The sequence below is a fragment of the Convolutriloba macropyga genome, unplaced genomic scaffold (genome assembly GCF_964194025.1).
Source record: "Convolutriloba macropyga unplaced genomic scaffold, txConMacr16.3 SCAFFOLD_1684, whole genome shotgun sequence".
Lineage (NCBI taxonomy): Eukaryota > Metazoa > Xenacoelomorpha > Acoela > Convolutidae > Convolutriloba > Convolutriloba macropyga.
Window position 1 is genome coordinate 1 of NW_027453146.1, and position 12,500 is coordinate 12,500.

Below are 12,500 nucleotides of genomic sequence, written 5' to 3' on the forward strand. Positions count from 1 at the left end.
CTAGCTCAAGCTCAAGCTAGCTAGCTAGCTCAAGTTCAAGCTAGCTAGCTAGCTCAAGCTCAAGCTAGCTAGCTCAAGCTCAAGCTAGCTAGCTCAAGCTCAAGCCAGCTAGCTCAAGCTCAAGCTCAAGCTAGCTAGCTAGCTCAAGCACAAGCTAGCTAGCTAGCTCAAGCTCAAGCTAGCTAGCTCAAGCTCAAGCTAGCTAGCTCAAGCTCAAGCTAGCTAGCTAGCTCAAGCTCAAGCTCAAGCTAGCTAGCTCAAGCTCAAGCTCAAGCTAGCTAGCTAGCTCAAGCTCAAGCTAGCTAGCTAGCTCAAGCTCAAGCTAGCTAGCTCAAGCTCAAGCTCAAGCTAGCTAGCTAGCTCAAGCTCAAGCTAGCTAGCTAGCTCAAGCTCAAGCTAGCTAGCTAGCTCAAGCTCAAGCTAGCTAGCTCAAGCTCAAGCTCAAGCTCAAGCTAGCTAGCTAGCTCAAGCTAGCTAGCTAGCTCAAGCTCAAGCTAGCTAGCTAGCTCAAGTTCAAGCTAGCTAGCTAGCTCAAGCTCAAGCTAGCTAGCTAGCTCAAGCTCAAGCTAGCTAGCTCAAGCTCAAGCTAGCTAGCTCAAGCTCAAGCTAGCTAGCTAGCTCAAGCTCAAGCTCAAGCTAGCTAGCTCAAGCTCAAGCTCAAGCTAGCTAGCTAGCTCAAGCTCAAGCTAGCTAGCTAGCTCAAGCTCAAGCTAGCTAGCTAGCTCAAGTTCAAGCTAGCTAGCTAGCTCAAGCTCAAGCTAGCTAGCTCAAGCTCAAGCTAGCTAGCTCAAACTCAAGCTAGCTAGCTAGCTCAAGTTCAAGCTAGCTAGCTAGCTCAAGCTCAAGCTAGCTAGCTAGCTCAAGCTCAAGCTAGCTAGCTCAAGCTCAAGCTAGCTAGCTCAAGCTCAAGCTAGCTAGCTAGCTCAAGCTCAAGCTCAAGCTAGCTAGCTCAAGCTCAAGCTCAAGCTAGCTAGCTAGCTCAAGCTCAAGCTAGCTAGCTAGCTCAAGCTCAAGCTAGCTAGCTAGCTCAAGTTCAAGCTAGCTAGCTAGCTCAAGCTCAAGCTAGCTAGCTCAAGCTCAAGCTAGCTAGCTCAAGCTCAAGCCAGCTAGCTCAAGCTCAAGCTCAAGCTAGCTAGCTAGCTCAAGCACAAGCTTGCTAGCTAGCTCAAGCTCAAGCTAGCTAGCTCAAGCTCAAGCTAGCTAGCTCAAGCTCAAGCTAGCTAGCTCAAGCTCAAGCTCAAGCTAGCTAGCTAGCTCAAGCACAAGCTTGCTAGCTAGCTCAAGCTCAAGCTAGCTAGCTCAAGCTCAAGCTAGCTAGCTCAAGCTCAAGCTAGCTAGCTAGCTCAAGCTCAAGCTCAAGCTAGCTAGCTCAAGCTCAAGCTCAAGCTAGCTAGCTAGCTCAAGCTCAAGCTAGCTAGCTAGCTCAAGCTCAAGCTAGCTAGCTAGCTCAAGCTCAAGCTAGCTAGCTCAAGCTCAAGCTCAAGCTAGCTAGCTAGCTCAAGCTAGCTAGCTAGCTCAAGCTCAAGCTAGCTAGCTAGCTCAAGTTCAAGCTAGCTAGCTAGCTCAAGCTCAAGCTAGCTAGCTAGCTCAAGCTCAAGCTATCTAGCTCAAGCTCAAGCTAGCTAGCTCAAGCTCAAGCTAGCTAGCTAGCTCAAGCTCAAGCTCAAGCTAGCTAGCTCAAGCTCAAGCTCAAGCTAGCTAGCTAGCTCAAGCTCAAGCTAGCTAGCTAGCTCAAGCTCAAGCTAGCTAGCTAGCTCAAGTTCAAGCTAGCTAGCTAGCTCAAGCTCAAGCTAGCTAGCTCAAGCTCAAGCTAGCTAGCTCAAGCTCAAGCCAGCTAGCTCAAGCTCAAGCTCAAGCTAGCTAGCTAGCTCAAGCTCAAGCTCAAGCTCAAGCTAGCTAGCTAGCTCAAGTTCAAGCTAGCTAGCTAGCTCAAGCTCAAGCTAGCTAGCTCAAGCTCAAGCTAGCTAGCTCAAGCTCAAGCCAGCTAGCTCAAGCTCAAGCTCAAGCTAGCTAGCTAGCTCAAGCTCAAGCTAGCTAGCTCAAGCTCAAGCTAGCTAGCTAGCTAGCTCAAGCTCAAGCTCAAGCTAGCTAGCTCAAGCTCAAGCTCAAGCTAGCTAGCTCAAGCTCAAGCTCAAGCTAGCTAGCTCAAGCTCAAGCTCAAGCTAGCTAGCTCAAGCCCAAGCTCAAGCTAGCTAGCTAGCTCAAGCTCAAGCTAGCTAGCTCAAGCTCAAGCTCAAGCTCAAGCTAGCTAGCTAGCTAGCTCAAGCTCAAGCTCAAGCTAGCTAGCTAGCTCAAGCTCAAGCTAGCTAGCTCAAGCTCAAGCTAGCTAGCTAGCTCAAGTTCAAGCTAGCTAGCTAGCTCAAGCTCAAGCTAGCTAGCTAGCTCAAGCTCAAGCTAGCTAGCTCAAGCTCAAGCTAGCTAGCTCAAGCTCAAGCTAGCTAGCTAGCTCAAGCTCAAGCTCAAGCTAGCTAGCTCAAGCTCAAGCTCAAGCTAGCTAGCTAGCTCAAGCTCAAGCTAGCTAGCTAGCTCAAGCTCAAGCTAGCTAGCTAGCTCAAGTTCAAGCTAGCTAGCTAGCTCAAGCTCAAGCTAGCTAGCTCAAGCTCAAGCTAGCTAGCTCAAACTCAAGCTAGCTAGCTAGCTCAAGTTCAAGCTAGCTAGCTAGCTCAAGCTCAAGCTAGCTAGCTAGCTCAAGCTCAAGCTAGCTAGCTCAAGCTCAAGCTAGCTAGCTCAAGCTCAAGCTAGCTAGCTAGCTCAAGCTCAAGCTCAAGCTAGCTAGCTCAAGCTCAAGCTCAAGCTAGCTAGCTAGCTCAAGCTCAAGCTAGCTAGCTAGCTCAAGCTCAAGCTAGCTAGCTAGCTCAAGTTCAAGCTAGCTAGCTAGGTCAAGCTCAAGCTAGCTAGCTCAAGCTCAAGCTAGCTAGCTCAAGCTCAAGCCAGCTAGCTCAAGCTCAAGCTCAAGCTAGCTAGCTAGCTCAAGCACAAGCTTGCTAGCTAGCTCAAGCTCAAGCTAGCTAGCTCAAGCTCAAGCTAGCTAGCTCAAGCTCAAGCTAGCTAGCTCAAGCTCAAGCTCAAGCTAGCTAGCTAGCTCAAGCACAAGCTTGCTAGCTAGCTCAAGCTCAAGCTAGCTAGCTCAAGCTCAAGCTAGCTAGCTCAAGCTCAAGCTAGCTAGCTAGCTCAAGCTCAAGCTCAAGCTAGCTAGCTCAAGCTCAAGCTCAAGCTAGCTAGCTAGCTCAAGCTCAAGCTAGCTAGCTAGCTCAAGCTCAAGCTAGCTAGCTAGCTCAAGCTCAAGCTAGCTAGCTCAAGCTCAAGCTCAAGCTAGCTAGCTAGCTCAAGCTAGCTAGCTAGCTCAAGCTCAAGCTAGCTAGCTAGCTCAAGTTCAAGCTAGCTAGCTAGCTCAAGCTCAAGCTAGCTAGCTAGCTCAAGCTCAAGCTAGCTAGCTCAAGCTCAAGCTAGCTAGCTCAAGCTCAAGCTAGCTAGCTAGCTCAAGCTCAAGCTCAAGCTAGCTAGCTCAAGCTCAAGCTCAAGCTAGCTAGCTAGCTCAAGCTCAAGCTAGCTAGCTAGCTCAAGCTCAAGCTAGCTAGCTAGCTCAAGTTCAAGCTAGCTAGCTAGCTCAAGCTCAAGCTAGCTAGCTCAAGCTCAAGCTAGCTAGCTCAAGCTCAAGCCAGCTAGCTCAAGCTCAAGCTCAAGCTAGCTAGCTAGCTCAAGCTCAAGCTCAAGCTAGCTAGCTAGCTCAAGTTCAAGCTAGCTAGCTAGCTCAAGCTCAAGCTAGCTAGCTCAAGCTCAAGCTAGCTAGCTCAAGCTCAAGCCAGCTAGCTCAAGCTCAATCTCAAGCTAGCTAGCTAGCTCAAGCTCAAGCTAGCTAGCTCAAGCTCAAGCTAGCTAGCTAGCTAGCTCAAGCTCAAGCTCAAGCTAGCTAGCTCAAGCTCAAGCTCAAGCTAGCTAGCTCAAGCTCAAGCTCAAGCTAGCTAGCTCAAGCTCAAGCTCAAGCTAGCTAGCTCAAGCTCAAGCTCAAGCTAGCTAGCTAGCTCAAGCTCAAGCTAGCTAGCTCAAGCTCAAGCTCAAGCTCAAGCTAGCTAGCTAGCTAGCTCAAGCTCAAGCTCAAGCTAGCTAGCTAGCTCAAGCTCAAGCTAGCTAGCTCAAGCTCAAGCCAGCTAGCTCAAGCTCAAGCTCAAGCTAGCTAGCTAGCTCAAGCTCAAGCTAGCTAGCTCAAGCTCAAGCCAGCTAGCTCAAGCTCAAGCTCAAGCTCAAGCTAGCTAGCTAGCTCAAGCTCAAGCTAGATAGCTAGCTCAAGCTAGCTAGCTAGCTCAAGCTCAAGCTCAAGCTAGCTAGCTAGCTAGCTCAAGCTCAAGCTAGCTAGCTCAAGCTCAAGCCAGCTAGCTCAAGCTCAAGCTCAAGCTAGCTAGCTAGCTCAAGCTCAAGCTAGCTAGCTCAAGCTCAAGCTCAAGCGAGCTAGCTAGCTCAAGCTCAAGCTAGCTAGCTAGCTCAAGCTCAAGCTAGCTAACTCAAGCTAACTCAGCTAGCTCAAGCTAACTCAAGCTAGCTAAAGCTAACTCAAGCTAACTCAAGCTAACTCAAGCTAACTCAAGCTAGCTAAAGCTAACTCAAGCTAACTCAAGCTAACCCGAGCTAACTCAAGCTAGCTCAAGCTAACCCAAGCTAGCTAAAGCTAACTCAAGCTAACTCAAGCTAATTCAAGCTAACTCAAGCTAACTCAAGCTAACTCAAGCTAACTCAAGCTAGCTAAAGCTAACTCAAGCTAACTCAAGCTAACTCAAGCTAACCCGAGCTAACTCAAGCTAACTGAAGGTAGCTAAAGCTAGTTCAAGCTAACTCAAGCTAGCTAAAGCTAAGACAAGCTAACTCAAGCTAACTCAAGCTAACTCAAGCTAACTCAAGCTAACTCAAGCTAGTTCAAGCTAACTCAAGCTAACTCAAGCTAACTCAAGCTAGCTAAAGCTAACTCAAGCTAACTCAAGCTAACTCAAGCTAACCCGAGCTAACTCAAGCTAACTCAAGGTAGCTAAAGCTAGTTCAAGCTAACTCAAGCTAGCTAAAGCTAAGACAAGCTAACTCAAGCTAACTCAAGCTAACTCAAGCTAACTCAAGCTAACTCAAGCTAGTTCAAGCTAACTCAAGCTAGCTAAAGCTAACTCAAGCTAACTCAAGCTAACTCAAGCTAGCTCAAGCTAACTCAAGCTAGTTCAAGCTAACTCAAGCTAGCTAAAGCTAACTCAAGCTAACTCAAGCTAACTCAAGCTAACTCAAGCTAGCTAAAGCTAACTCAAGCTAACTCAAGCTAACCCGAGCTAACTCAAGCTAGCTCAAGCTAACCCAAGCTAGCTAAAGCTAACTCAAGCTAACTCAAGCTAATTCAAGCTAACTCAAGCTAACTCAAGCTAACTCAAGCTAACTCAAGCTAGCTAAAGCTAACTCAAGCTAACTCAAGCTAACTCAAGCTAACCCGAGCTAACTCAAGCTAACTCAAGGTAGCTAAAGCTAGTTCAAGCTAACTCAAGCTAGCTAAAGCTAAGACAAGCTAACTCAAGCTAACTCAAGCTAACTCAAGCTAACTCAAGCTAACTCAAGCTAACTCAAGCTAGCTAAAGCTAACTCAAGCTAACTCAAGCTAACTCAAGCTAACCCGAGCTAACTCAAGCTAACTCAAGGTAGCTAAAGCTAGTTCAAGCTAACTCAAGCTAGCTAAAGCTAAGACAAGCTAACTCAAGCTAACTCAAGCTAACTCAAGCTAACTCAAGCTAACTAAAGCTAGTTCAAGCTAACTCAAGCTAGCTAAAGCTAACTCAAGCTAACTCAAGCTAACTCAAGCTAGCTCAAGCTAACTCAAGCTAGTTCAAGCTAACTCAAGCTAGCTAAAGCTAACTCAAGCTAACTCAAGCTAACTCAAGCTAACTCAAGCTAGCTAAAGCTAACTCAAGCTAACTCAAGCTAACCCGAGCTAACTCAAGCTAGCTCAAGCTAACCCAAGCTAGCTAAAGCTAACTCAAGCTAACTCAAGCTAATTCAAGCTAACTCAAGCTAACTCAAGCTAACTCAAGCTAACTCAAGCTAGCTAAAGCTAACTCAAGCTAACTCAAGCTAACTCAAGCTAACCCGAGCTAACTCAAGCTAACTCAAGGTAGCTAAAGCTAGTTCAAGCTAACTCAAGCTAGCTAAAGCTAAGACAAGCTAACTCAAGCTAACTCAAGCTAACTCAAGCTAACTCAAGCTAACTCAAGCTAACTCAAGCTAGTTCAAGCTAACTCAAGCTAACTCAAGCTAACTCAAGCTAGCTAAAGCTAACTCAAGCTAACTCAAGCTAACTCAAGCTAACCCGAGCTAACTCAAGCTAACTCAAGGTAGCTAAAGCTAGTTCAAGCTAGCTCAAGCTAGCTAAAGCTAAGACAAGCTAACTCAAGCTAACTCAAGCTAACTCAAGCTAACTCAAGCTAGTTCAAGCTAACTCAAGCTAGCTAAAGCTAACTCAAGCTAACTCAAGCTAACTCAAGCTAGCTCAAGCTAACTCAAGCTAGTTCAAGCTAACTCAAGCTAGCTAAAGCTAACTCAAGCTAACTCAAGCTAACTCAAGCTAGCTCAAGCTAACTCAAGCTAACTCAAGCTAACTCAAGCTAACCCGAGCTAACTCAAGCTAACTCAAGGTAGCTAAAGCTAGTTCAAGCTAGCTCAAGCTAGCTAAAGCTAAGACAAGCTAACTCAAGCTAACTCAAGCTAACTCAAGCTAACTCAAGCTAGTTCAAGCTAACTCAAGCTAGCTAAAGCTAACTCAAGCTAACTCAAGCTAACTCAAGCTAGCTCAAGCTAACTCAAGCTAGTTCAAGCTAACTCAAGCTAGCTAAAGCTAACTCAAGCTAACTCAAGCTAACTCAAGCTAGCTCAAGCTAACTCAAGCTAGTTCAAGCTAACTCAAGCTAGCTAAAGCTAACTCAAGCTAACTCAAGCTAACTCAAGCTAACTCAAGCTAGCTAAAGCTAACTCAAGCTAACTCAAGCTAACCCGAGCTAACTCAAGCTAGCTCAAGCTAACCCAAGCTAGCTAAAGCTAACTCAAGCTAACTCAAGCTAATTCAAGCTAACTCAAGCTAACTCAAGCTAACTCAAGCTAACTCAAGCTAGCTAAAGCTAACTCAAGCTAACTCAAGCTAACTCAAGCTAACCCGAGCTAACTCAAGCTAACTCAAGGTAGCTAAAGCTAGTTCAAGCTAACTCAAGCTAGCTAAAGCTAAGACAAGCTAACTCAAGCTAACTCAAGCTAACTCAAGCTAACTCAAGCTAACTCAAGCTAGTTCAAGCTAACTCAAGCTAACTCAAGCTAACTCAAGCTAGCTAAAGCTAACTCAAGCTAACTCAAGCTAACTCAAGCTAACCCGAGCTAACTCAAGCTAACTCAAGGTAGCTAAAGCTAGTTCAAGCTAGCTCAAGCTAGCTAAAGCTAAGACAAGCTAACTCAAGCTAACTCAAGCTAACTCAAGCTAGTTCAAGCTAACTCAAGCTAGCTAAAGCTAACTCAAGCTAACTCAAGCTAACTCAAGCTAGCTCAAGCTAACTCAAGCTAGTTCAAGCTAACTCAAGCTAGCTAAAGCTAACTCAAGCTAACTCAAGCTAACTCAAGCTAACTCAAGCTAGCTAAAGCTAACTCAAGCTAACTCAAGCTAACCCGAGCTAACTCAAGCTAGCTCAAGCTAACCCAAGCTAGCTAAAGCTAACTCAAGCTAACTCAAGCTAATTCAAGCTAACTCAAGCTAACTCAAGCTAACTCAAGCTAACTCAAGCTAGCTAAAGCTAACTCAAGCTAACTCAAGCTAACTCAAGCTAACCCGAGCTAACTCAAGCTAACTCAAGGTAGCTAAAGCTAGTTCAAGCTAACTCAAGCTAGCTAAAGCTAAGACAAGCTAACTCAAGCTAACTCAAGCTAACTCAAGCTAACTCAAGCTAACTCAAGCTAACTCAAGCTAGCTAAAGCTAACTCAAGCTAACTCAAGCTAACTCAAGCTAACCCGAGCTAACTCAAGCTAACTCAAGGTAGCTAAAGCTAGTTCAAGCTAACTCAAGCTAGCTAAAGCTAAGACAAGCTAACTCAAGCTAACTCAAGCTAACTCAAGCTAACTCAAGCTAACTAAAGCTAGTTCAAGCTAACTCAAGCTAGCTAAAGCTAACTCAAGCTAACTCAAGCTAACTCAAGCTAGCTCAAGCTAACTCAAGCTAGTTCAAGCTAACTCAAGCTAGCTAAAGCTAACTCAAGCTAACTCAAGCTAACTCAAGCTAACTCAAGCTAGCTAAAGCTAACTCAAGCTAACTCAAGCTAACCCGAGCTAACTCAAGCTAGCTCAAGCTAACCCAAGCTAGCTAAAGCTAACTCAAGCTAACTCAAGCTAACTAAAGCTAGTTCAAGCTAACTCAAGCTAGCTAAAGCTAACTCAAGCTAACTCAAGCTAACTCAAGCTAGCTCAAGCTAACTCAAGCTAGTTCAAGCTAACTCAAGCTAGCTAAAGCTAACTCAAGCTAACTCAAGCTAACTCAAGCTAACTCAAGCTAGCTAAAGCTAACTCAAGCTAACTCAAGCTAACCCGAGCTAACTCAAGCTAGCTCAAGCTAACCCAAGCTAGCTAAAGCTAACTCAAGCTAACTCAAGCTAATTCAAGCTAACTCAAGCTAACTCAAGCTAACTCAAGCTAACTCAAGCTAGCTAAAGCTAACTCAAGCTAACTCAAGCTAACTCAAGCTAACCCGAGCTAACTCAAGCTAACTCAAGGTAGCTAAAGCTAGTTCAAGCTAACTCAAGCTAGCTAAAGCTAAGACAAGCTAACTCAAGCTAACTCAAGCTAACTCAAGCTAACTCAAGCTAACTCAAGCTAACTCAAGCTAGCTAAAGCTAACTCAAGCTAACTCAAGCTAACTCAAGCTAACCCGAGCTAACTCAAGCTAACTCAAGGTAGCTAAAGCTAGTTCAAGCTAACTCAAGCTAGCTAAAGCTAAGACAAGCTAACTCAAGCTAACTCAAGCTAACTCAAGCTAACTCAAGCTAACTAAAGCTAGTTCAAGCTAACTCAAGCTAGCTAAAGCTAACTCAAGCTAACTCAAGCTAACTCAAGCTAGCTCAAGCTAACTCAAGCTAGTTCAAGCTAACTCAAGCTAGCTAAAGCTAACTCAAGCTAACTCAAGCTAACTCAAGCTAACTCAAGCTAGCTAAAGCTAACTCAAGCTAACTCAAGCTAACCCGAGCTAACTCAAGCTAGCTCAAGCTAACCCAAGCTAGCTAAAGCTAACTCAAGCTAACTCAAGCTAATTCAAGCTAACTCAAGCTAACTCAAGCTAACTCAAGCTAACTCAAGCTAGCTAAAGCTAACTCAAGCTAACTCAAGCTAACTCAAGCTAACCCGAGCTAACTCAAGCTAACTCAAGGTAGCTAAAGCTAGTTCAAGCTAACTCAAGCTAGCTAAAGCTAAGACAAGCTAACTCAAGCTAACTCAAGCTAACTCAAGCTAACTCAAGCTAACTCAAGCTAACTCAAGCTAGTTCAAGCTAACTCAAGCTAACTCAAGCTAACTCAAGCTAGCTAAAGCTAACTCAAGCTAACTCAAGCTAACTCAAGCTAACCCGAGCTAACTCAAGCTAACTCAAGGTAGCTAAAGCTAGTTCAAGCTAGCTCAAGCTAGCTAAAGCTAAGACAAGCTAACTCAAGCTAACTCAAGCTAACTCAAGCTAACTCAAGCTAGTTCAAGCTAACTCAAGCTAGCTAAAGCTAACTCAAGCTAACTCAAGCTAACTCAAGCTAGCTCAAGCTAACTCAAGCTAGTTCAAGCTAACTCAAGCTAGCTAAAGCTAACTCAAGCTAACTCAAGCTAACTCAAGCTAGCTCAAGCTAACTCAAGCTAACTCAAGCTAACTCAAGCTAACCCGAGCTAACTCAAGCTAACTCAAGGTAGCTAAAGCTAGTTCAAGCTAGCTCAAGCTAGCTAAAGCTAAGACAAGCTAACTCAAGCTAACTCAAGCTAACTCAAGCTAACTCAAGCTAGTTCAAGCTAACTCAAGCTAGCTAAAGCTAACTCAAGCTAACTCAAGCTAACTCAAGCTAGCTCAAGCTAACTCAAGCTAGTTCAAGCTAACTCAAGCTAGCTAAAGCTAACTCAAGCTAACTCAAGCTAACTCAAGCTAGCTCAAGCTAACTCAAGCTAGTTCAAGCTAACTCAAGCTAGCTAAAGCTAACTCAAGCTAACTCAAGCTAACTCAAGCTAACTCAAGCTAGCTAAAGCTAACTCAAGCTAACTCAAGCTAACCCGAGCTAACTCAAGCTAGCTCAAGCTAACCCAAGCTAGCTAAAGCTAACTCAAGCTAACTCAAGCTAATTCAAGCTAACTCAAGCTAACTCAAGCTAACTCAAGCTAACTCAAGCTAGCTAAAGCTAACTCAAGCTAACTCAAGCTAACTCAAGCTAACCCGAGCTAACTCAAGCTAACTCAAGGTAGCTAAAGCTAGTTCAAGCTAACTCAAGCTAGCTAAAGCTAAGACAAGCTAACTCAAGCTAACTCAAGCTAACTCAAGCTAACTCAAGCTAACTCAAGCTAGTTCAAGCTAACTCAAGCTAACTCAAGCTAACTCAAGCTAGCTAAAGCTAACTCAAGCTAACTCAAGCTAACTCAAGCTAACCCGAGCTAACTCAAGCTAACTCAAGGTAGCTAAAGCTAGTTCAAGCTAGCTCAAGCTAGCTAAAGCTAAGACAAGCTAACTCAAGCTAACTCAAGCTAACTCAAGCTAGTTCAAGCTAACTCAAGCTAGCTAAAGCTAACTCAAGCTAACTCAAGCTAACTCAAGCTAGCTCAAGCTAACTCAAGCTAGTTCAAGCTAACTCAAGCTAGCTAAAGCTAACTCAAGCTAACTCAAGCTAACTCAAGCTAACTCAAGCTAGCTAAAGCTAACTCAAGCTAACTCAAGCTAACCCGAGCTAACTCAAGCTAGCTCAAGCTAACCCAAGCTAGCTAAAGCTAACTCAAGCTAACTCAAGCTAATTCAAGCTAACTCAAGCTAACTCAAGCTAACTCAAGCTAACTCAAGCTAGCTAAAGCTAACTCAAGCTAACTCAAGCTAACTCAAGCTAACCCGAGCTAACTCAAGCTAACTCAAGGTAGCTAAAGCTAGTTCAAGCTAACTCAAGCTAGCTAAAGCTAAGACAAGCTAACTCAAGCTAACTCAAGCTAACTCAAGCTAACTCAAGCTAACTCAAGCTAACTCAAGCTAGTTCAAGCTAACTCAAGCTAACTCAAGCTAACTCAAGCTAGCTAAAGCTAACTCAAGCTAACTCAAGCTAACTCAAGCTAACCCGAGCTAACTCAAGCTAACTCAAGGTAGCTAAAGCTAGTTCAAGCTAACTCAAGCTAGCTAAAGCTAAGACAAGCTAACTCAAGCTAACTCAAGCTAACTCAAGCTAACTCAAGCTAACTAAAGCTAGTTCAAGCTAACTCAAGCTAGCTAAAGCTAACTCAAGCTAACTCAAGCTAACTCAAGCTAGCTCAAGCTAACTCAAGCTAGTTCAAGCTAACTCAAGCTAGCTAAAGCTAACTCAAGCTAACTCAAGCTAACTCAAGCTAACTCAAGCTAGCTAAAGCTAACTCAAGCTAACTCAAGCTAACCCGAGCTAACTCAAGCTAGCTCAAGCTAACCCAAGCTAGCTAAAGCTAACTCAAGCTAACTCAAGCTAATTCAAGCTAACTCAAGCTAACTCAAGCTAACTCAAGCTAACTCAAGCTAGCTAAAGCTAACTCAAGCTAACTCAAGCTAACTCAAGCTAACCCGAGCTAACTCAAGCTAACTCAAGGTAGCTAAAGCTAGTTCAAGCTAACTCAAGCTAGCTAAAGCTAAGTCAAGCTAACTCAAGCTAACTCAAGCTAACTCAAGCTAACTCAAGCTAACTCAAGCTAGTTCAAGCTAACTTAATGAAGTTAACCCAAGCTAACTTGGGTTAATGAAGTCAAACTCAAGCTAACCCGAGCTAACTCAAGCTAACTCAAGCTAATTCAAGCTAACTCAAGCTAACTCAAGCTAATTCAAGCTAACTCAAGCTAATTCAAGCTAACTCAAGCTAGCTCAAGCTAACTCAAGCTAACCCAAGCTAACTTAAGCTAGCTTAAGCTAATTAAAGCTAATTAAAGCTAACTCAAGCTAACCCAAGCTAACTTAAGCTAGCTCTAGCTGGCTGCCACTGTTAGGCCATTTGGGAGCGCTTTTCTCGCACTCTGATTGGCTGCCACTGTTAGGCCATTTGGGAGCGCTTTTCTCGCACTCTGATTGGCTGCCACTGTTAGGCCATTTGGGAGCGCTTTTCTCGCACTCTGATTGGCTGCCACTGTTAGGCCATTTGGGAGCGCTTTTCTCGCACTCTGATTGGCTGCCACTGTTAGGCCATTTGGGAGCGCTTTTCTCGCACTCTGATTGGCTGCCACTGTTAGGCCATTTGGGAGCGCTTTTCTCGCACTCTGATTGGCTGCCACTGTT